Below are 23,776 nucleotides of genomic sequence, written 5' to 3' on the forward strand. Positions count from 1 at the left end.
AATTGATTGACTCTTCCCTTCATGAAGGATTTCTCTGTAGCATGTGATGCTGTTTGATAGCATCTTATGCAGAGTCGAACTTCTTTCAAAATATGAGTCAGGAGTGAGCACAGCAGTTGTGATGCTGCTTGGAATGCCTGCCTCCCAAATTAGAGTGCCTGGGTTCAAGTGCCGGCTCCACCTCTTATTACAGCTTCCTGCTAATGCACACACTGGGAGACAGCAGGTCAAGTACTTGGGTCCCTGATACCTACTTGGGAGACCCAAATTGAGTTCTCAGCTCCGGCTTCAGCCTGGCCCAGCCCCAGCTGTTATAGGGACGATGATCTAGCAGGTGGGAGATCTCTGTCTGTTTCTCTGTCTCTCTGCCTTTCAAATAAGTCAAATAAATAAATATTAAAAGGAAATTCGTGGCAGTTCTCTTAAACTGACACTGTTCTTTTCTTTTCTAAGATTTTATTTATTTATTTATTTGAGAGGTAGAGTTACAGACAGTGAAAGGGAGAGGAGACAGAGGGAGGTCTTCTTTCTGCTGGTTCATGCCCCAAATGGCTGCAACAGCCAGAGCTGGACTGATCCAAACCAAGGAGTCAGGAGCTTCTTCCAGGTCTCCCACGTGGGTGCAGGGGCCCAAGCACTTGGGCCATCTTCTACTGCTTTCCCAGGCCATAGCAGAAAGCTGGATTGGAAGAGGAGCAACTGGGACTCAAACCAGTGCCCATATGGGATGCAAGTGCCACAGGCAGAGGATTAACCTGCACCACAGTGCCGGCCTCGACACTGCTCTTTAAATGTATATAATGTTCTAAATACTTTGTTGTCATTTCAGCAATATTTGCAGAATCTACACCAGTAGATTGCATTTCAAGAAACCACTTTTTTGCTCATTCATAAGAAGCAACTCCTCATTAAGGTATTAATCATCAGATTGAAAGTCAAACTTACTCTTTGTTCTGTGGATTACAGAATGGGTGTTGTATTAACAACCATGAAAACAATACTGATCTTGTTATACATCTATAACAATTCCTAAGTAACCAGGTACATTATCAAGAACTAGTAATATTTTGGAAGGAATGTTTTTTTTCTCAGCAATAAGTCCCAACAGTAGAGTTAAAATATGCAGGCAACCATGTTGTATACCAGGGATGAGGGATGTGTAGCCCACAGAATGTATAAGGCCTGAGAAATCATTTGGACTGTGTCTCCCAAAGCAACCACAGGTGTAACTCAAAATTCAATAAATCTGTAGCAGGCTAATTTTAAAGATTTATTTATTTACTTGAAAGTCAGAATTACACAGAGAGAGAGAATGAGAGGGAGAGAAAGAGAGAGAGCGTCCTCCATCCTCTGGTTCACTCCCTAGTCGGCTACAATGGCTGGAGCTGTGCCAATCTGAAGCCAGGAGCCATAAGCCTCTTTCGGGTCTCCGACGTGAGTGCAGGATCTCAAGGGCTTGGGCCACCCTCCACTGCTTTCCCAGGCCATAGCAGAGAGCTGAATGGGAAGTGGAGCAGCCGGGAATCCAACCAGTGCCTATGTGGGATGCCAGCCCTGCAGGCGGCAGCCTTACCCGCTACGCCACAGCGCTGGACCCCAAGCACGCTAATTTTCAAGTTGATAATTTTATATGGCCCACAACTAATGTTATAAATATGCAAATGGTCCCTGGTGGTAAAAAGGTTCCCCACCTCTGTAAGCAAATGTGCTGTCATACAGGCTGTGTTGTTCCATTTGTATAGCACGAGAATAGAGTTACTGTAATTCTTAAGGGCTCTATGACATCTGTAATGGTAGGTGAACATTGACTTTAAGCTAAAGTCACCAACTGCTTTAGCCCCTAACAAGAGAGTCAGTCTGTCCTTGGGAGCCTCCAAGCCAGGTCTGACTTCTCTCCAGCCATGAAAGTCCTAGGTGGCGTCTTCTTCCAGTAGAAGGCTGTTTCATCAACACTGAGATCTGTTTAAAGCAACCGCTGCCATCAGGGATCTTAGCAAGATCTTGTGCATAACCTGCTGCCTGTGGTACATCAGCACTTGCTGCTTCACTTTGCACTTTGAAGTTGTGAGACGGTATCTTTTCTTAAACCTCATGATCCAAGCTCTGCTAACTTCAGACTTTTCTTCTGCAGCTACCCCCACCTGTCTCAGTCCCCATGAAACTAAGGACAGTCCAAGCCTTGCTCTGGAATAAGCTTTGACTTAAAGGAATGTTGTGGTTGGACTGATTGTCTGTCTAGACCACTAAGACTTTCTTCATATCAGCAGTATGCTTTCATAAGTATGATGCTTTCTTATCATTCCTGTGTTCACTGGGATGGCATCTTTAATTTCTTGAAGAACTTTTCCTTTGCATTGAAAGCTTGCTGTTTGGAACAAGAGGCATAGATTTTAGTCTGTATCAGCTTTCAACATGACTTCTTCACTAAATTTAATCCTTATTTTAAAGATTTATCTTATTTAATTCAGAAGCAGAGTTACAGAGAGAGAGAGAAGGAGAGAGAAAGAAAGAAAGAGAGGTATTCCATCCTCTGGTTCACTCCCCAAATGGCTGCAATGGCTGGGGCTGGGCTGATCCAAAGTCAGGAGCCAGGAACTTCTTTCGGGTCTCCCACATGGGTGCAAGGGCCCAAGCACTTGGGCCATCTTCCACTGCTTTCCCAGGCCATTAGCAGGGAGCTAGATTGAAAGTGGAGCAGCTGGGACTTGAGCCAGCACCTATATGGGATGCTGGCACTGCAGGCGACGGCTTTACCCTCTACGCCACAGCACCAGCCCGTTTAACCCTTTTTAACTTTAACATTTAAAGCAAGACATGTGTCTTGTGAAATTTACCATCTTCTATGCATGCAGTTCATGGCACCCCAATACAATTACAGTAGGGAAGTCTAATCTCAGATCAGCATAGTAAAATGAAAAAGCTTGAAATGATCTGAGAGTTACCTAAATGGGACATGACACAGGGACATGAAGTGATCACAAACCATTGGGAAAATGGGACTGGTAGACCTATTCTGTGCAGGATTGCCACAGGCCTTCACTTTGTAAAAAAGCAGTAAAATGAAGGGCCATAAAACCTACCTATATATTTTTCCTATACATGTGTACATATCCTAAAGTTTAATTTATAAACTAAGCACAGAACAAGATTAACAACAAATAATAGAATAACTATAACAATATATTGTCATAAAAGTTATGTGAATGTGGTCTCTCTGAAAATATTTAATTGTGCTAAACTCACCTTTCTTCTTCCTGTGAAGATGTAAAATGATACAATGCTCACATGATGAAATGAAGGGCGAATAGCAAGCATAATGACATAACATTAGGCTACTCTGTAAGAATTACTTAAGCACAAGCACTGTGGTATCAAAACATTTGATCTGATAACTGAGTGGACAAAGTGACTAACGGACAGGTAGCATATACAGTGTGGCTACACTGGACAGAGGGACAGGTCACATCCTGGGTAGAATAAACCAAAATAGCATGAGATTTCATCACATTATTCAGAATGGTACCCAATTTAAAAGTACTGAATTGTTTATTTCTGGAATCTTCCATTGAATATTATTGGAACATGATCAACCTTTTTTTTTTTTTTTTGCTTGAGAGTCAGAGAGTTACACAGAGAGATGAGAGGCAGAGAGAGAGAGGTCTTCCATCCGATGGTTTACTCCCCAATTGGCTGCAACGGCCAGAACTGCGCTGATCTGAAGACAGGAGCCAGGAGCTTCTTCTGGATCTTCCACACGGGTGCAGGGGCCCAAGGACTTGGGCCATCCTCTACTGCTATCCCAGGCCATAGCAGAGAGCTGGATGGGAAGTGGAGCAGCCAGGACTCAAACTAGTGCCCATATGGGTTGCCAGCTTCGCAGGCAGCAGCTTTACCCACTGTGCCACAACATCAGTTCCAAAAAATGACATTTCTATCCTTAGTTCATTGACCAGAACTAGTTACATAGCTCTGCCAGACCACTCAAGACTGAGTAAGTATGGTCCTCTTTGTGCCGGGAAGGACACAGAACCAAACATGCAAGAGTACTTGAAGTTTCTACCATAAGTCTTCTATCTCAGCTGCTCACCAAACAGAATCCTGTTCTGCCTCTAGTTCTCAGTCAGCTGGAAACCTGTGAGGCCTTCACTGTCTCTTCTGAATAGACTTTAGGTTCTCTCTCTGCTCCATCAGCACACTATGCATCAGCAAAAAGACAACATCTTACTGCATTACGGTTGTTTGCCTGTCCTTTAGAAGCAAACGGCCGTTCTTTCTGACTTTGACATGCTTCACACCAGTTTAGCACCTCTTCCATTGAAAATATTCAACCAACATTTATTATTTATTGAATTATGAATGGATGCATCCTTAAACCTTATAACCAAATATTACACTGTAGTCTTTTCTATAATAAAATTACACATAATTCCTTGACAGTATAGATTAATGTTTTATCCTTGTGAACTTTACTTTTTTTAAAAAGATTTATTTATTTGGAAGGCAGAATTACAGAGAGCAGAGGCAGAGAGAGAGAGAGAGAGGGGTCTTCTATCCACTGGTACACTCCCCAAATGGCAGCAATGGCCAGAGCAGAGCCCACGTCTTCATTTTTGTTTTTTTTTTAAGATTTATTTATTATTGAAAAGACAGAGAGTTACAGAGAGGCAGAGGCAGAGAGAGGTCTTCCATCCACTTGTTCACTCTCCAGATGGCTGCAACAGCCAGAGCTGCGCTGATCTGAAGCCAGGATTCAGGAGCTTCTTCCGGGTCTCCCACACGGGTGCAGGGATGCCCTTGGGCCATCTTCTGCTGCTTTCCCAGGCCATAGCAGAGAGCTGCATTGTAAGAGGAGTAGCCGGGACTCAAACCAACACCCATATGCGGTGCCGGTACTGCAGGCAGTTCAAGAAGGATGTCCTTCAGCAATTTGTGGTTGGTTTTTGTTTCTTCGTGTTACTTCATTTCATTACTTGTAATGTCCGAATCCTGGTGTTTTGTTTTGTTTTGTTTTGTTTTTTATTCTTTTGACAGGCAGAGTGGACAGTGAGAGAGAGAGAGACAGAGAGAAAGGTCTTCCTTTTGCCGTTGGTTCACCCTCCAATGGCCACTATGGCCGGCACACTGCGCTGACCCGAAGCCAGGAGCCAGGTGCTTATCCTGGTCTCCCATGGGGTGCAGGGCCCAAGCACTTGGGCCAGCCTCTACTGCCTTACTGGGCCACAGCAGAGAGCTGGCCTGGAAGAGGGGCAACTGGGACAGAATCCGGTGCCCCAACCGGGAATAGAACCTGGTGTGCCGGCGCCGCTAGGCGGAGGATTAGCCTATTCAGCCGCGGCGCCAGCCCGGAATCCTGTTTTAACACATGGTGGTCAGAAGACAAGAGCAACACTTCCATGGCAGGTAGAGTGCATTTTTGATACAGTGACTTTACACAAGTAACTGTGCACCTCAGTGGGAATACGCAGGACAAGCCTTCAAGGAGCGTAAGTCCTCAAAGAGCACATGGTGGCAGGTACGAATTTGTGATAATAAATGTCAGTCACAGATGACTTGTGATTGACATGTACGTGCCATAAGTGCTGAGTCCTCTGAGCTCAGAGATGGTGTGCTCAGGGTGTAGAGTGGGTCAGAGGGAGAGACTGGAGTTAAGGAGATGAGGTAGAAGGCCATGTTGGTGGTCCAGTCAGGAAATTCAGGTCTGAAACAATCCACACTCTGAAGTCCACAGAGGATATGTGACTTGCAGTCTGATTTTGAGAGAGATTTTAATTTTAAGGGAGATATTTTAATTTTAAATGTAATCTTTATGGCTTTAGGTTTGTTGTATTCCCATTGTTTTTCTTTTTTACAAAAATTAGTAGTCATGTATGTATACATGTGTAAACCTTTCTTTTAAAAAATATTTGTTTTAAAGGCAGTTAGAAAGATCTTCCATCCACTGATTAACTACCCAAATAGCCACAATGGCCAGGACAGGACCAGACCAAAACCAAGAGTCCTGAACTCCATCCTGGTTTCCCATGTGAGTGGCAAGCAAGGTCCAAGGACTTGGGCTATCATCCACTGACTTTCCAGGAGCATTAGCAGAGAGCTGGATCAGAAGTGGAGTGGCCAGGACTTGAACCAGTGCTCATACGGATGCTGGTGTCTCAGGCTAAACCACAACACCAGCCCCAACTTTTGTCTTTTAGAAGATAGTACACTTAGGGGAACAGCTTAAAAATATCTTTGCTTCCCAGTTGTTAAAAATGTCCATGTTTAGGGGCTAGAGCTGTGGCACAGTGGGCTAAGCCTCTGCCTGCAGTACCGGTATCCCATATGGGCGCCAGTTGGAGTCCCAGCTGCTTCACTTCTGATCCAGCTCTCTGTTGTGGCCTGGGAAAGCAGTAGAAGATGGCCCAAGTCCTTGGGCCCCTGCACCCACGTGGGAGACCCAGAAGAAGTTCTTGGCTCAGGCCCAGCCATTGCAGCCATTTGGGGAGAAAACCAACGGATGGAAGCACTTTCTCTTTGTGTCTCCCTCTCTCTCTAACTCTGTCTCTTCAGTAAATACATTTTTTTAAATCAATTTTAAAGCAGATTGGAGTTTATCATTCTATACATTTTTAATTTACTGACTTTTTAAAAAAATTTATTTATTTGAAAGTCAGAGTTAACACAGAGAAGGAGAGGTGGTAGGGGCGGGGAGGGAGAGGTCTTCGATCTGCTGGTTCATTCCCCAATTGGCTGCAATGGCTGAAGCTGTGCAGATCTGAAGCCAAGAGCCAAGAGCTTCTTCCTAGTTTCCCACATGGGTGCAGGGGCCCAAGGACTTGGACCGTCTTGTACTGCTTTCCCAGGCCACAGCAGAGAGCTGGATTGGAAGTGAAGCAGCCAGGACTCCAACTGGCACCCACGTGGGATGCCAGCACTGCAGGCGGCGGCTTTACCCGCTATGCCACAGCACCAGTCCCTACTGATTCTTTAATTGAACATCAGTTTGAGTCATCAAATAAGCTGTTTTCCAAGATAGATGTGTGAGACTCTATCACCAGCCCTCATCATCTTTACGATAAGCTGACTTTGTTACAAGACCTGTGTGTAAATGCAGTGATGTTGGTGGGTTGGAAACAGACTGTTCCAGTACTTCACCGAGGTGTGCTGTTCGGGGGAGGACTGAAGAGTAAAGTAGTGTAGCTGCCGAGGCCAGCGCTGTGTTGCAGCAGGTTAAGCTACTGTCTGCAATGCCAGCTTCCCATGTGAGTGATAGTTGGAATCCCAGCTGCTCTGCTTCTGACCCAGCTTCTGGCTAATGCACCTGGGAAAGCAGCAAAAGATGGTTCAAGTGCTTGGCTCTTGCCACCCATATGGGAGGCCAAATAGAGCTCCTGGCTTTGGCCTGGCCCATCCCTGGCCATTGCCGCCATTTGGGGCGTGAGCCAGCACATGGAAGATCTTTCCATCTCTCTTCTCTTGTAATTCTGCTTTTCAATTAAATGAAGTAAATCTTTTTTTTTTTTTTTAAGATTTATGTATTTATTTGAGAGGCAGAGTTACAGACAGGGAGAGACAGTCAACCATCTGCTGGTTGACTCCCCAAATGGCTGCAATGGCCAGAGCTGGACGGATCCCAAGCCAGGAGCTTCTTCCAGGTCTCCAAAGCACTTGTGCCATCTTGCATGCTTTCCTAGGCCATTAACAGAGAGCTCGATCAGAAGAGGAGCAGCCAGGACGCAAACCAGCACCCACATGGGATGCTGGCATTACAGGTGGAGGCTTATCCTACTATGCCATAGTGCTGGTCCCCCCACCATTTTTTTTTTTTAAATAATGTAGCTGCATCCAGAATAACTTAGAGTGATGCCAAAAGAGGGAACAGCATCATCTTCAATTTAATGTACATATAAATTGTTAACAATACAGTAAGCATTTTATCTTATTGGCTTCTAAGAGTTACAATAAAATGCTTGTTTGTCAAGGGAGGGAAAAATACAACCCAGTTTATGAGCCCACTCCCCTTTCTTGGTGACAATTTCTTCCCACCTTCCCCTGCCATCTGGATTCTCAGGTCTCCAGCAGTTCTTCCTGCATCCCATCTAGGGTGATTTTTTTTTTTTTAAAGATTTGATCCAGTTACTTTCCCATTTAAATACTCAGGAATAGTCTCCCTTTGTCTCCATCCTAAAGCTCCCAAGCATCAGGGTCTGGCCCTACCCATCCCCTCGTTTTCTTTGCTATTTTTTTTTCACCAGACATCCTAGCTGTTCTTTCAGTGTCTACATCGACTCTTCTTGCTCGTGGCCTCTGAGTTTTCGAACCTGCTGTTTCAGCCTCTCTCTCCCCCAGTTTCCTTACTCTTATTTGGAGAACCACAGCTCATTCATTCAAGTCTCAGCTGGAAACTTCTACACAAGTTTCTCTCTGCTGAGTTCTCCCATACGCACTGCATTCTCCAGTCTGTCATGCCTGTCACACTTAAAATTATGTGCTGTCAATCAGCATGGCTTACTATGCCATAAATTCTCTGTGGGCAAGGATGAGATCTTCATAGTTCCTCTAACGGCCTAAGTTCCGGTGTTTGCTTAGCAGACAGTAAAAACAGCTCTAAAGAATACTGTCAAACAGTGTTTCTCACTCAGCTTGCCACCTGGCAAAGACAACCACAATAAAAGACATGGGGAAAGAAACACAGGAGCTGTGAAGTCACGGTAGCTTTTGCTAAACTGTGTCTACACTTCAAGCACACCTCCACGAGTCTTAACTTTACACAAGTGTTCTCTTTCAAAACTACCTTCAGTGACTTCTCCAGGTGAGGCCCACTCCCCGTGCTCCCTGCCTTTGCTCATCCTGCCTCCTCCGTCTAGGACACTGCCCACCTACCCTCAACGCCCTCCAGGCCTCTGGTTTTCTTTGCACTAACTTTTCAACTACTTAAATGGGCCTGACTCTCATCCAGGACTGCCCCGTCTTCCTTGCTCCCTCTGAGGTCTTAGAACCCCCTGCACCTGGCACAGAATGGTCTAGTCAGTGCTTAGTTTTTGTTGAGAAGTGAATGAAGTCAGGATTGGCAAAACACTGAGTCCTCCCTGTTAGGGGATTTGTGCTCTGATGATGAAAATAAGACCCATGATTGCAGTTGTGAGATAGAGTGTTATCCACAGCTTACATTTCCTTACACCTCCAATTCAGCCATGGTAGTCACTCTGATAAGTGCTTATTGGAGACCTACCATGTGCCAAGTACAGGGTTAGGTGTCATGGGAAAGGGAGATACATAAAAAGATCTTCAAGTCTAGTAAGAGAGGGAATTAGGTAACCAACTATATGAGACTTCCAGAAAATGCTGTTTAAAATAAAAAGGATGGGCACCAGGTTCTAGTCCCGGTTGCTCCTCTTCCAGTCCAGCTCTCTGCTGTGGCCCAGGATTGCAGTGGAGGATTGCCCAAGTGCTTGGGCCCCTGCACCTGCATGGGAGACCAGGAGGAAGCACCTGTCTCCTGGCTTCAGATCGGCGCAGCGCCAGCTGTAGTGGCCCTTTGTGGGGTGAACCAACGGAAGGAAGACCTTTCTCTCTGTCTCTCTCTCTCAATGTCTGTGACTCCACCTGTCAAATTAAAATAAAATAAAATAAAAAATTTAAAAAATGAAAGAATAATTGATCCTGATGGAATTTAGTTGAACTTTATAGAATTGGCAGGGTTTCCCTAGGCAGAGTAGATGAGAGAAGAGCATGCAGACTGAAGAAATAGGAGACAAGGCAGAGGAGAGAGCAAGTGCACAACAAACATCAGGAACAGTGTGTTTTCCTCAGTGGCTGGAGGGAACGTGCACAGCTGGGTCTTACTAGCTCGAGTGTGTGTCAGGCTAAATGAGCAGGTGGTGGGTTTCAAGCTCAGGAGCTTGTGGCTCTTGGTAGAGGCTATTTTAGCAGAGTATTGGCACTACGTTAGCAATAATTCCTGTTCTCGGTCGTTTGGGTATGTTGAATAGCATTAGTTTCTCCCAGCATTAACTAGTAATTTGGCTCAAAATTCAACAACAGCAAGACCATAGCATAAATCAAAGTTAGGTGAGTGTTTGAGGTGAGCATAGTGGCGCAGTGGGTTGAGCTGCATTCCATATTGAGTGACAGTTCAACTCATGCATCCTGGGAAGCAGCAGACGATGACTCAAGTATCTAGGTCCCTGCCACCCACATGTGAGACCTGGCCCAATCCTGAATGTTGCAGGAATTTGGGGAAATGAACCAGAGGATGGATGGTCTCTGTGTGTATGTGTGTTTATGTCTTACTCTTTCAAATAGATGAAAATAAACTACATGCACACACACACATTTATATATATGATTTTTGGAGTTTTGATGGCATCAGAGAACTCAGGAAAATAATCTTCCTTGTTTGATCTGTTTTGCAATGAGCAGGAACATAAATTATGAAGATGTTGAGCACTAAAAGAACAGAAAGTGATCACCCATCCTTGGAAAGAAAATGCACTGGTCTGGATTAAACACACTCAAATCATTTGCATTTTTTCCTGGTGACCAGTGCACCTCAGGGGCCAAGCCCTGCTCCTGAGGCAAGGAAGGTCCCTACAAGAAACCACCCCGACCCTCCGCCAGGCTGCTGCCCTTGCAGGAAGCGGCTGCTTGGGGGGCTGGTTCTGTTCCCAGCCAGGACACAGCCAGGCAAAGGTAGCAGCACCACCTGGCTTCACCTTCAGCTTTCAGCCTGAGGGTGTTGTCCGTCCCCAGTCCCAGCATCCATGCTGCTGCAGTGAGACAAGACTAGGTCCTGTGCACCCACGAGCCAAACCCGGCAGGGCAGCATGAGCTGAGTAAGGAGTCAGGTGCAGCTGGCCTGACTGGGCTCCTAAGGTCCCCAACAGCATCAGGGGGTAGTGCTGCTTCACAGGCAAGTGAGGACTTGGACCCTTTGACAAAAACACATGCACCGCTTCCTTCCCTGAATGTGAGCACTGTTTGCCTCCGTCAGTGGTTTTCTGAGGCATTTTTTTAACAGCGTTTCATGTTTCTCTCCCAGTGGCACAAACAGACGGTAATTATTGAACACCAATAGAGAAAATAGGAATGCAGGAACAACAGCAGCAGCAGCGAAGACACCAAAGTAGTAGTGCTGTAAATTACAGTGAAACAGAATTATGAAAGCAGAGGGGGCTGTCCCAACAGTCTGAGTCACTGAAAATCAGAATAGCTGGGACTGCCTGTGGGGTTGATGGTGACCCCATTCATGGGAACACAGAGCCATTTTCAGGACAAGAGTTAAGTCCTAGGGATCCTAGGAGCCCTCTCGTTGTCCACTCTGCAGTCTTATGCTACTCAGACCAAGCAAGTCAAGATACTGTGCTGTAGTGGGTATAAATGGGCTCTACCAAAAATGGGTGCAAGAAACATCACTGCTTTTTTCTTTTTTTAAAGATTTTATTTATTTGAGAAGTAGAGTTACAGACAGTGAGAGGGAAAGACAGAGAGAAAGGTCTTCCTTCCATTGGTTCACTCCCCAAATGGCTGCAACAGCCAGAGCTGCGCCGATCCGAAGCCAGGAGCCAGGAGCTTCTTCCCAGTCTCCCATGTGGGTGCAGGGGCCCAAGGACTTGGGCCATCCTCCACTGCCCTCCCAGGCCACAGCAGAGAGCTGGACCAGAAGAGGAGCAGCCAACCGGCACTAGAACCGGTGCACATATGGGATGCCGGCGCCGCAGGCAGAAGATTAACCTACTGCACCATGGCGCCAGTCCCCACTGATTTTTCTAAATTAAACAAAACTCATGTCCAAGTTCCACCTCTCCATGAATAGTGAAGCAATAATATTTTTTCTTTGATTTTTGATTTGCTTTTTAAAAAATATGTATTTATTGGATGGACAGAATGATAGCAAGAGAGAGGAGAGAGAATGTGAGAGAGCTTCTCTCCACTGGCTCATTTCCTAAATAGCGACAGTGCCTGGGGCTGGGCCAGGCCAAAACCAGGAACCTGGAACTCCGTCTGGATCTCCCACGTGGGTGGCAGGGGCCCATGCACTTGGGCCACCTTCTGCTGCTTTCCCAGGTGCTTTATCAGGGAGTTGGATCAGAGGCAGAACAGCTAAGACTTGAACAGGTGCTCCAATACAGGATGCTGGTGTCGCAAGCAGCCGCTTAACCTGCCGCACCACAACACCACTTTTCTTTCATGTCTGTAGCTGATCCCCGGTGCAGAAGCTTCTCGAGAAACTACAAAGTCCAGAAAAACCTGGTGAAAACATTGAAGCTTCAGTTTGTCGGGATTACGCTGAGCTGTGCAAACTGTGGTTACTGCCCAGGCAGACGTGGCCATTCAAAGACAGGTGGCTCCTGTTCTCAGCTGTGTGACTCCCAAGGCAGGGCAGTAGTGCCCGTTTGCCCCAGAAGCTCTATGTGCCATCCAAGAGGCCTTTAGCATTGCCTCTGGGCCCCACAATAAGTAGGATCCAGGGCATGTGTTAATTCTTCTATGAAATGGGCTATTAAGGTGGTCATATTTTTAAATGCCAAGGGCTCCTTTTAAGAACTTTTTAAAATTTCTTTATTTTCCTTGTATTTAAAAGGCAGATAGATAGAAATGTAACATCTGCTGGTTCACTCCCCCATATGTCCACAACAGCCAGGTTTGAGCCAGGCAGAAGCCAGGAGCCTGGAACTCCATCCAGGTCTCCCACAGGAGTGCCAGGGAGCCTTGTGATGAGCCTTCGCAAGGATGTGTATTAGCAGGGAGCTGGAGCAAAAGCAGAGCTGCAACTCAAGCAAGGCACCCTGATAGGGGACACAGGCCTCCCAAAGAGCATTTTAACCACTGCACCAAGTGCTTTCCCATAGTGCTTCTTTCTAAATTCTCTAATTATCTCTTTATTATAACATACTTGCTTGTTCTATGGACATGGTATTTCTCTTGTCTCTCTCTTTTTAAAGATTTATTTTTTTTTATTTGCTTGAAAGGCAAAGTTACAGTGAGAGCAGGAGAGACAGAGATCTTCCCTCTGCGCGTTCACTCTCCAAATGGCTGTAACAGCTGGGACTGGGCAGGGCCAAAGCCAGAAGCCCAGAACTTCTTCCAGGTCTGCCACATGGGTGCAGTACTTGGGCCAAGTACTTGGGCCATCTTCTGCTGCTTTCCCAGGCACATTAGCCAGGAACTGGATGGGAAGTAGAGCAGCTGGGTGTCAAGCCAAGACCCATATGGAATGCAGGCATCACAGGCAGAGGCTTAACCCACTGTGCCACAGGGCCGGCCCCTGTCTTTTCTCTTTCATATATCCATTACAGTTTTTATTTTATTTTGTGTTGCCATTGTTTCCTCTTCTCTATGTAATTGGATCTGTCATCCACATTAGCAGTTATCATCAAGTCTGTAGTGCTCAGGGGCCGGCACTGTGGCTCAGTGGGTTAACGCCTTAGTCTGACGCCCCGGCATCCCATATGGGAGCCAGTTCTAGTCCCGGGTGCTCCTCTTCCAATCCAGCTCTCTGCTATGGCCTGGGATAGCAGTAGAAGATGGCCCAAGTGTTTGGGCCCCTGCACCTGTGTGGGAGACCCGGAAGAAGCTCCTGGCTCCTGGCTTCCAATCGGTGCAGCTCCGGCCGTTGCGGCCAGTTGAGGAGTAAATCATTGGATGGAAGACCTCTTTCTCTCTCTCTCTCTTTCCCTGCTTCTCTTCTCTATGTGTGACTCTGACTCTCAAGTAAAAAATAAATAAATAAATAAATTTCATTGTGGGCCCTAAATATTTGTACCTGGGGGACGTTTCTTCTGGTTCAGGCAGGCATCCCACAAAGGAGTGCTGCTGGCTCCTGCCAGGGAGGTCATTTTGCCAGCCAGTTGTGAAGCTCATTGGGGGCAGGTGGAGAGCTATGGATGGCTTCCTGCTCAGCATGCAGACTTTCACTTCATTTGCATGTTTCCTTTGTGGTGTCGTACCCCCGCCTTTGGCTGTGCCTTCATCCATCCCAGAGACTGTGGTTCATCATCTCAGAAGGTCATCTTCCCATCCTTCTTTTGTGGGGTTCAGAGGTTCTGTTATCTCCATCATTCAGACCCTGTGACCTCATTAGAGGTGTGTAGTAGAAAAAGAGATCCCCCATCTGCTGGTTCACACCCAAAATGGCAGCAATGGCCAGAGCTGGGCCAGGTTGAAGCCAAGAACCAGGAACTTCTGGGTCTCCCACCTGAGTGCAGGGGTCCAAACACTTGGTCCATCTTCCACTGCTTTCCCAGGCACGTGAACAGCAAGCTGGATTGGCAGTGGAAAAGCCAGGACTCAAACCAGTGCCCACATGGGGTGTGGTTATCCCAGGTGGTGGCTTTACCTGCTACACCACAATGCTGACCCTAGGCCAAGCTATTTCTACACTGATTACATCATGAGGAGGTTTGAGGGTGCTATCTCTAGAAGACATAGAGCATTAATCAAAGGAAATATGTTACTTATGAATATATGATAAAGTTTAAATACAGTTCTAATCATTATCAGAACCCTATAAGAGCATATATCAAGGATCATGCTGGATTTCCAAAGGAAAGTCTTCAGTGGCTAAATTAAGACATTCAGGGTCAGTGGAGATATCATATAACAACATACAGGTAAAAAGTTAAAGTTTGTGGTCATCAGTTATCCTGTTTGGCTCATCTTATGTTTGTAAAAGACGAGTCAGTGATGGCTTTCACAGTCCTCATTGGTTTAGGTGTCGAATCAGGTGCATGCTTGAAGTGTGGATGTGTGTCCAATGATTGACTCCTTTCCGTTTGGCAGTGCAGGAGTTGGTAAGAAGTGCTTGATAGGGTCCTTTCCATCAAGGATGTGGGGACTCCTTTATTTGGTTTCTTTTCCAAAGCAAAAAATCTCCAGGGACATTTTTTTGGAAAGGCCAAAAGATGGAGATACGGGGGGACATTACATCTGCAGATTCACTCCCCCAAATGCCCACAATAGCCAGGACTGGGCCAGGCTGAAGCCAGGAGCCAGAACTCAACTTCAGATCTCCCACATGGGTGACAGGGACCCAAGTACTTGAGCTGTCACCACTGTGTCCAAGCGTGCACATTAGGTGGAAGCTGGAATCAGAAGTGGTGGAGGAACTCTCACGTCTTAAAGCTACTCTTAAATGGGATGTGGGAGTTCCAAGCAGCCTCTTAACAGCTTAAAATGCCAGCCCCACGAAGCCCAGGGTTCAGTCTGTGGTCTTTGGTGTCTTCATCTCCCAGGAGCTCACTGTGGAAAGACTCAATTAGCGATTTTTTATTTTTCTAACAGAACTTGTTCCTCCAACCCAGAGGACAGGAGGTAATACACTAGGTGGAAATGTTGGCTTATACGTTTACAAAGGGTGCTGTTGTTGAACCACGAGTCCTCCTATTTGCACACATTATTACTATTATAAAAAGTGAATTCATCTGAGAAAGGGAACATTTATTATTATTATAGGCCTATAGAAATGAGCAGATCGTGTCAAAGCCCCATAAATCTTCCCATTCAAATGGGGTTAGGGAATTGATGAGTTAGAGTAAATGAAGTGTAACTGGGTACAGCAGTGTGACAGAACGTGACAGGTGCAGAGGTGAAGGGTAAGGAAAGTCCTTAAAGCATGCACCTTGATAAATCATGCCCTCACATCGCATGGTTAAACATGGCTGCAGAAACATCATAGCATGTGTGTCACCTACCGTGATAATGAAGCATAAGGTAACTCTCAGGTCAGTCTGAGTGGATCTGCACAGGCTCCGTTTACAATCTTGGCTGCCACAAATTATGTCTAGTCATATCAGGGGTTCTGGAAAGACATGGCAGCAGATTTTTTCTTAATCCCAAAGTATTATGTTACTGTGCAATAGGTGGGCAAATGACTATTGTCAGCTGTTAGTGTGTTATGCAGTGTTGGGAAGCTTGCTGTCCATGGTTTCATTGGGAGCCACTGAAGTCACCCTCATGCAAGGGCATGTTCTTGACCTATAAGGTCTAATTGTTGTGGGGAATTCAGTCCCCAGCTGGGCTTGCTCCAAGTTTTTGCTTCCACGTGAGAAAAGAATTTAGGGAGGAGGGCCTAGCATTGTGGTGCAGTGAGTTAAGCCACTGCCTGCAACACCAGCTTCCCATCTGAGCTGGCCTGAGTTCCATCTGCTCCACTTCTGACCCAGTTCCCTGCTAATGCACCAGGAAAGAGTGGAAGATGGCCCAGGTCCTAGGGCCCCTGCTACTCATGTGGGAGTTGAAGCTCCTGGCTCCTGGTTTTGACTTGGCCTTGCCCTGACCATTGCAGTCATTTGGGAAGTGTAGCAGTGGATGGACAATCTCTCTCTGCCCCTTTCTTTGTCTCTCTGTCTCTGTCTCTGTCACTTTGCCTTTCAAATAAATAAATAAATCTTAAAAAAAAAAAAGAAATGGAAGAGAAGATGCAAAGGTATAGAGGAGAGCAGGATTTATTGAAAGACATAGCACATGCTCAGATGTGAGTCCGGGCAACCTCTCTTTAGGAGGAGGGCAGTGCTGCTGCCCCCACCAGCAGGTCATCCTTTTATAGGCTAGGGGATGGTGCCCAGGGCAGGGCAGTATTCAATGGTGGTGGGGTTTGGGCGGGACTTGAACACCACTAGCTTTGATGTTGCTTTATTGGGGATCTCAGAAGTATCATGGTGTCTCCATGCAGGGCTGGAGTACACAGTGCTCTCTCTGGGAAGGCGTCATGGCAGCTTATGCACCATGGGAAGTGAGGCTCCAGTGCATGATGGGGAATGGGTGTACTGAACCTGCAGTCAGACTGATACTTCCAGCCTGCAGGTGTCACTCACAAAAGGAGATGGGGTTTGGGCTGCTCACGTGTGCAGTCCTCAGCTTCTCATTCCCTAGCTACCTGCCTGTCCACATCATTGGCTACCATAACTAACAGGCTTGTCCTAGGGCAGGGGCCTATGTCAAGACTTCTTCTTTTTTTTTTTTTTTTTTTTTTTTTTTTTTTTTTTTTTTTTTGGACAGGCAGAGTGGACAGTGAGAGAGAAAGAGACAGAGAAAAAGGTCTTCCTTTGTCGTTGGTTCACCCTCCAATGGCCGCCACGGCCAGCGCGCTGCGGCCGGCGCACTGCGCTGATCCGATGGCAGGAGCCAGGTACTTCTCCTGGTCTCCCATGGGGTGCAGGGCCCAAGGACTTGGGCCATCCTCCACTGCACTCCCTGGTCACAGCAGAGAGCTGGTCTGGAAGGGGGGCAACCGGGACAGAATCCGGCGCTCTGACCGGGACTAGAACCTGGTGTGCCGGCGCCGCAAGGCGGAGGATTAGCCTATTGAGCCACAGCACCGGCTAAGACTTCTTGAGAGTAATTACTTTGAGAAGTAATTTTAAATTCTTTTATAGATCATAGTATGTCTTGCATTGGATCATGTAATTCTGAGACTAAGGCTTTTAACTCTTTTTGTCCAGGGAACATACGTAGTATGTAGTTCCCCACATCCAGTGGGTTTGGTTCTAAAAGATGAGTTACAAGATTTGTCCCTTCATGTAGGGTTTCCTTCCTTTGATTAATTACAGGCAAAGGTTCAGCTGCGGGGAGGTGAGGAAAGTTGAGATCCAGTGTATGAGGAAACTAGGGGGAGGAAGGACAGGGAGGAACTGCATGTAGAACAAGTGGGTGTGCAGATTCAATATGGTTGGTTTTCCTGTTGCAGCTCCAGTGGCCCTTTTAAGTTCTGTGACAGTCCAAAAATTTTCTTACTTGCTTCATGTATTGAGATGAATTTATCATCCTCTTTTTTTAACCTCAAAGTACTAGTCAAAATAGCTTTCTTATTCTATAGATTTTGTTCAAGAATCTACCCTTTCTAATTTTTTAAGAAAAGATTTATTTATTTGAAAGGCAAATTGCTGGGTGGGGTTCAAGAGGGAGAAAAAGAACTTCCATCTGTTGGTTCATTCTCCAAACGCCTATAACAACCAAGGTTAGGCCAGAATTAAGCCAGGAATTCCATCCAGGTATCCCACATGGGCGGCTGGGACCCAAGTACTGGAGCCGTCATCCACTGCCTTCCAGGGGCATTAGCAAGAAGCTGGATTTAAATAAGACGCATGGAGTAGCTGGGATGCAGACTGGGCATGCCCACATGGGGTGCAGTCATCCCAAGTGTCTTTCCAATGTTTACCGAAGAAAAACTAATTTCACAATATTAAACATTTCCCATTTTGGAAATGTAAGACTTAAATCACCTTTAATAAAATGTTTTTATTTACTCAGATATTTCCATGCACACCAGAAAGAAGTTGATCTCCTTGTTGTTTAGTTTTTGAAATAGCCAATAGATAGGATCAAGAAGGAGCGGCCTCTTACATGTGACTTAAGGTACTGAAAAATGCTCTGAGCAAGAAGGACAAAAACAAAAAGGGGAAAATGGGCCAGGAATAAACCCAGGACATCAATGACCAGAAGGGATGTCTGGAGGCCCAGGAGTAGTTAGCATTCCACCCAGGGGAGAAGCTTAGGTCAGAGGGGTGCAGCGTCCCATGCTGGTACCAAGTGCTAATCTGGACCTCCAAGGGTCCTGAGTCTTCTCTGGGTCCCACATTGGGCACCAAAATACTGTTGATGGAAAAAAGCAAGATCTGGGCCGGCGCCGTAGCTCACTAGGCTAATCCTCCGCCTAGCGGCGCCGGCACACCGGGTTCTAGTCCCGGTCGGGGCACCGGATTCTGTCCCGGTTGCCCCTCTTCCAGGCCAGCTCTCTGCTGTGGCCAGGGAGTGCAGTGGAGGATGGCCCAGGTGCTTGGGCCCTGCACCCCATGGGGAGACCAGGAAAAGCACCTGGCTCCTGGCTCCTGCCATCGGATCAGCGCGGTGCGCCGGCCGCAGCGCGCCGGCCGCGGCGGCCATTGGAGGGTGAACCAACGGCAAAAGGAAGACCTTTCTCTCTGTCTCTCTCTCTCTCTCTCTCACTATCCACTCTGCCTGTCAAAGAAAGAAAAAAAAAAAAAAAGGCAAGATCTGTAAAAGGACACATTTAAGGTGTATTCAGGGCAGAAGCCCAATGACTTTCAACGAGACTTGGGAAGTGTTCTGAATGGTCAGTTCTTGCAAGAATTTATGATTCATGGATCACACAGTGAGCACACATTGGCTTGGCCTAAAAAAGATGGGACTTAGGTAAAGGGGGAAGAATAAATTTCTTACTGGCTGAAGATTGTTTTCTTCATCTTCAGGGACAATGAGAGTTGGAAAGCAGCTATTGAAAAGGTTACTATTGGCCGGCGCCGTAGCTCCCTAGGCTAATCCTCTGCCTTGCGGCGCTGGCACACCGGGTTCTAGTCCCGGTTGGGGCGCCAGATTCTGTCCCGGTTGCCGCTCTTCCAGACCAGCTCTCTGCTGTGGCCAGGGAGTGCAGTGGAGGATGGCCCAAGTCCTTGGGCCCTGCATCCCATGGGAGACCAGGGGAAGCACCTGGCTCCTGCCATCGGATCAGCGCAGTGCGCCAGCTGCAGCGCGCCGGCCACGGCGGCCATTGGAGGGTGAACCAACAGCATAAGGAAGACCTTTCCCTCTGTCTCTCTCTCTCACTGTCCACTCTGCCTCTCTAAAAAAAAGAAAAAGAAAAGGTCCCTATTAACATTAGGGAGAATATTTCTGAGAATAGATAAGAAATGTATTGTCAAAGAACAAAGGATAGCTCAGGGTTGCTCCAGATGTGCACTTCACCCACACCAAACTAAGCTAATCAATAATAGTAATAGCTCAGTGCATCCACTCAGATAAGTCTACTGAGTGTTTCTCTTCCATGGGGTTCAGGCCTTTTAGAGGCCCTATAATCTCAGAGTTAAAGGGACTAAAACACCTCTTTAAATAGTTACATATTATTATGCTCTCAGTTTCCAGATATTTGTTTATTCCACTCTAAGAAATTAGACTATAACTCTCCAAACATTTGAAAAGAAGAGCGAATCTCATTGTCAGAGGCTGAAACCAGCTTAGGTAATAACTGGATGTTCTTTGCCCTTGAGTTTAGAAGAATATATAAGAGACTAGAGATGAACTCTTTTAGCTCCTTTTTTGTCTCTTTGCGTCCTGAAAAATCTGTCTCACTGTTTCAAAATTAGGCCTGGCCTAATACATAGAGTTATACTTGGTTTTTGGACAGGGTCCAGCAGTCATAGCCAATACTGACAGTCTGTAAAGGCCAAAGAGAAAGAGACTGTCGCTGATGAAAAATAAGGATAGCTACAAAGTGATGGTATTCTTGTGTGGCTCAGAATCTGTCTTCATAGGTTGATCTGGAAGGACAGTTTCTCTGGAGTGCTGATTGCATCATTTTTAAAAATGTGCAGAAGGAGCACTACTTGCTGCAAGCACAGGTGGTAGAGGCCGGGGCCTGGGCTTAGGAGGCAGCATGTTCCTTGGTGCTGGGGTCGGGGAGCTGGCATGTCCTCCTGCTGGAGAACACTGATAGGCAAGTGTAGGGACTGAAGGAGCGCTAGGTTCTCAGGCAATGCTTTGCTGCAAATCCTGGAAGAGTGCCCCTCTTCCTGTCTTCCATGCAAATACTGTATGATTGCATTTGTTTTGGAACTTGACCAGGATTTCAGCAGTAGCTCATTGTAAAACTTGGCACCCTCTTTCAAAATAGCTATTCATCTGGCTCCTGTAGGAACTGGGATCTTGCACCAGCTGTCACATAAACCCCTGGCTCAGCCCCTCCTCCACAGGCCCAGCATCCACCGCATCCAGGATATCCTGGATGTTGCCAAACTTCCATGCCCATGGACTATAATCTTTTCACCCTCAGCAGGTATAACGTGCTGTTTCCTCCAGTGTATCACCCAGGACCCCAGCAACCTTCATGTCCCTTCCCTGAGCCCCCACAGCAGTCTTACTCTCCATAGCAGCAATCTGTCTGCTCAGAAGCTCAACTGGTTCAGTTTAGAGGGAAAGATACAGCAACAATGCATTAAGTTTACTAAACTCCTTGTGCTTGTTAATATAGTGTACTCTACTGTACTGAATGTGGTATATAATTTCTGTATGTGGCTAAAAGCTAAAAGCTGTGCCCTTGTTCCATGTGAAATCTGCTGCTGTTGCAATATAAACACTAAGTGTAATGGGATTTGAAGTAAATTCCATTACACTTCCTAAAATTTGAAAACTAGGAACTAAGCCTGGAAGTGAAACATGTGAGATTACTCTTCTTTTTAAATGAGACATGGTTGGATGTCAGATACTTATAAAGATGGCTTCAGTGCTGATAGTCAAAAACTCAACTTTCTTTTGTCTGTTGATGTGCTTTGATTTCCAATATGCTATTTTGAGTAATCAAATCATTATAAATCTTTTTTTTTTTTTTGACAGGCAGAGTTAGACAGTGAGAGAGAGAGAGAGAGACAGAGAGAAAGGTCTTCCTTTGCCGTTGGTTCACCCTCCAATGGCCGCCGTGGCCAGCGCGCTGCGGCCGGCGCACCGCACTGATCCGAAGGCAGGAGCCAGGAGCCAGGTGCTTTTCCTGGTCTCCCATGGGGTTCAGGGCCCAAGCACCTGGGCCATCCTCCACTGCACTCCCTGGCCACAGCAGAGAGCTGGCCTGGAAGAGGGGCAACCGGGACAGAATCCGGTGCCCCGACCGAGACTAGAACCCGGTGTGCCGGCGCCGCTAGGCGGAGGATTAGCCTAGTGAGCCACGGCGCCGGCTTTTTTTTTTTTTTTTTTTTTTTTTTTTTTTTGACAGGCAGAGTTAGACAGTGAGAGAGAGAGAGAGCGACAGAGAGAAAGGTCTTCCTTCCATTGGTTCACCCCCCAAATGGCTGCTATGGCCGGCGTGCTGTGCCGATCCAAAGCCAGGAGCCAGGTGCTTCCTCCTGGTCTCCCATGCAGGTGCAGCACCCAAGCACTTGGGCCATCCTCCATTGCCTTCCCAGGCCACAGCAGAGAGCTGGACTGGAAGAGGAGCAACCGGGACAGAAACCCTCGCCCCAACCGGGACTAGAAACCGGGGTGCCGGCGCCGCAAGCGGAGGATTAGTCTAGTATGCTGTGGCATTGGCCTACAAATCTTATAATTTAAAAATAAATTGCTTACAAGCTGGGGCTGGCATCATGGCAGAGTAGGTTAATCCTCCACCTGTGGCACCGGCATCCCATATGGGCACTGGTTCTGGTCCCGGCTGCTCCACTTCCAATCTTGCTCTCTGCTGTGGCCTGAGAAAGCAGTAGAAGATGGTTCAAATGCTTGGACCCTGCACCCACGTGGGAGACTTGGAAGAGGCAACTGGCTTCTGGCTTTGGATCGGCAAGCTCCAGTCATTGTGGCTACTTAGGGGGTGAACCAATGGAAGGAAGACCTTTCTCTCTCTCTCCCTCTCACTGTCTGTAACGCTACTTCTCAAATGAATAAATAAAATCTTAAAAAAAATTACTTAGAAGCCAAAAAAATGTGCAAAGCCTCCTCAGATGGGTATTTTAAAAGGTAACACTTAGTTGAATAAAGTTCTATTGCTTTAAAATGGCCTCTTTGGGGGCCAGTGCAGTGGTATAGCAAGTAAAGCCACAGCCTGCAGTGCTGGCATCCCATATGGGCACTGGTTCGGGTCCTGACTGCTGCACTTCTGATCCAGCTCTCTGCTATGGCCTGGGAAAGCAGTGGAAGATGGCCAAAGTCCTCGGGTCTTTTTGCCCATGTGGAGGACCTGAAAGAAGCTTCTGGCTCCTGGATTTGGATCTACCTAACCTGGCCATTGTGGCCATCTGGAGAGTGAACCAACAACTGGAAAACCTCTTTCTCTCTCTCTGCTTTTGCCTCTCTGTAACTCTGCCTTTCAAATAAATAAATGAATCTTTTTTTAAAAAAGTGACCTATTCCATTCTGACATAAAACTGGGAGGCCAGTCACTATGGAAAAGGAGTTAGGAAAGTTGTTCATATGACCCTTGTTTGTAACTGTAAAACACTGTTTTATAATAATAAAATATATACAACCAGTCTGAAGTAGAAAACCAGCTGAACATTGGGATGCCATGATTGGACTGGGCTCTCCCTGCCTGCCCCCACAAAAAAAAAAAAAAAAAAAAAAAAGCTTTGAGTGCAGAGGCTAGATACCATCAGGCCTCAGTCCTCTAGAAATTCTGTCTTGGCTTAACTCACTGAACTGAGGGAGTGGTACAGCTGGCCCTCCAAGATTCCGGTCTCTAAGCTCATGAGGTCATTTGCTTCTTCAGTGGGTAACATGTGGGTGGCCAGTATTTTCTCCAGGGGTTCCATTAGGGGAAATCCCGAATCCGTGCCGGGGAATCCCAGGTCGGGGCACAAAATAACTACCTGCATGTAGTCCCCAGGCTGATTAAAGGCCACTTGACTGCCCTACCAGCAGAGCATCTGGGTGATGCATCGGGCTGGACTCCTGGCTTCCCACTCACCGCTGTCTGAAGCACACATTGCTTTTTTTCCTTACCTCAGTTTCTTCTACAGACAACCAGACAACCAGAGCATTAAACACAAAAGGAGTGTGCAGGCCTTGGTGCCTGGCCAGTGGGCCAACATGCAGCTGGCCCTTTCCTTTGTCCCTCTTATTCCTGACTCCCCTGTAGTTCTTTAAAAGCCCCAAACCCCCTGAAGGAGGGTGGTGGTTGTGGAGACCCTGGGGTCTGCCATGCTTTCATCTGTCAGCAGATTAAATGTTCTCTTCCCTTCATCCCAAACCTCAGCCTCATTATTTTGATTGGCACTGGGGTTAGGGACTGAGTTCTTGCTTGATAACAGGCTATTACCCATGAGACAAGAGGTCCAAGTGCCATGTCTATTCTCTAGAAAAGTAT

General features: G+C 46.7%; 1 long non-coding RNA gene across 2 annotated transcripts; it reads right to left on the minus strand.

Annotated features, from left to right (window-relative positions):
- Positions 1 to 1,257: 1,257 nt before the first annotated feature.
- On the minus strand, positions 1,258 to 22,164 carry LOC149123518 (uncharacterized). Of its 2 annotated transcripts, none has more exons than XR_016216877.1 (3): positions 22,045 to 22,164; positions 15,669 to 15,775; positions 1,258 to 2,365 (listed from the first exon to the last, which is right to left on the minus strand). It is a non-coding gene; the product is annotated as an uncharacterized LOC149123518 (long non-coding RNA). The 2 variants fall into 2 exon arrangements; XR_016216876.1 differs by lacking the exon at positions 1,258 to 2,365 and adding an exon at positions 15,080 to 15,216.
- Between the last annotated feature and the right edge of the window lie 1,612 nt (positions 22,165 to 23,776).

This window comes from Oryctolagus cuniculus, chromosome 11, assembly GCF_051225735.1.
Source record: "Oryctolagus cuniculus isolate XC-2025 breed Fujian yellow rabbit chromosome 11, ASM5122573v1, whole genome shotgun sequence".
NCBI classification, from domain to species: Eukaryota; Metazoa; Chordata; class Mammalia; order Lagomorpha; family Leporidae; genus Oryctolagus; species Oryctolagus cuniculus.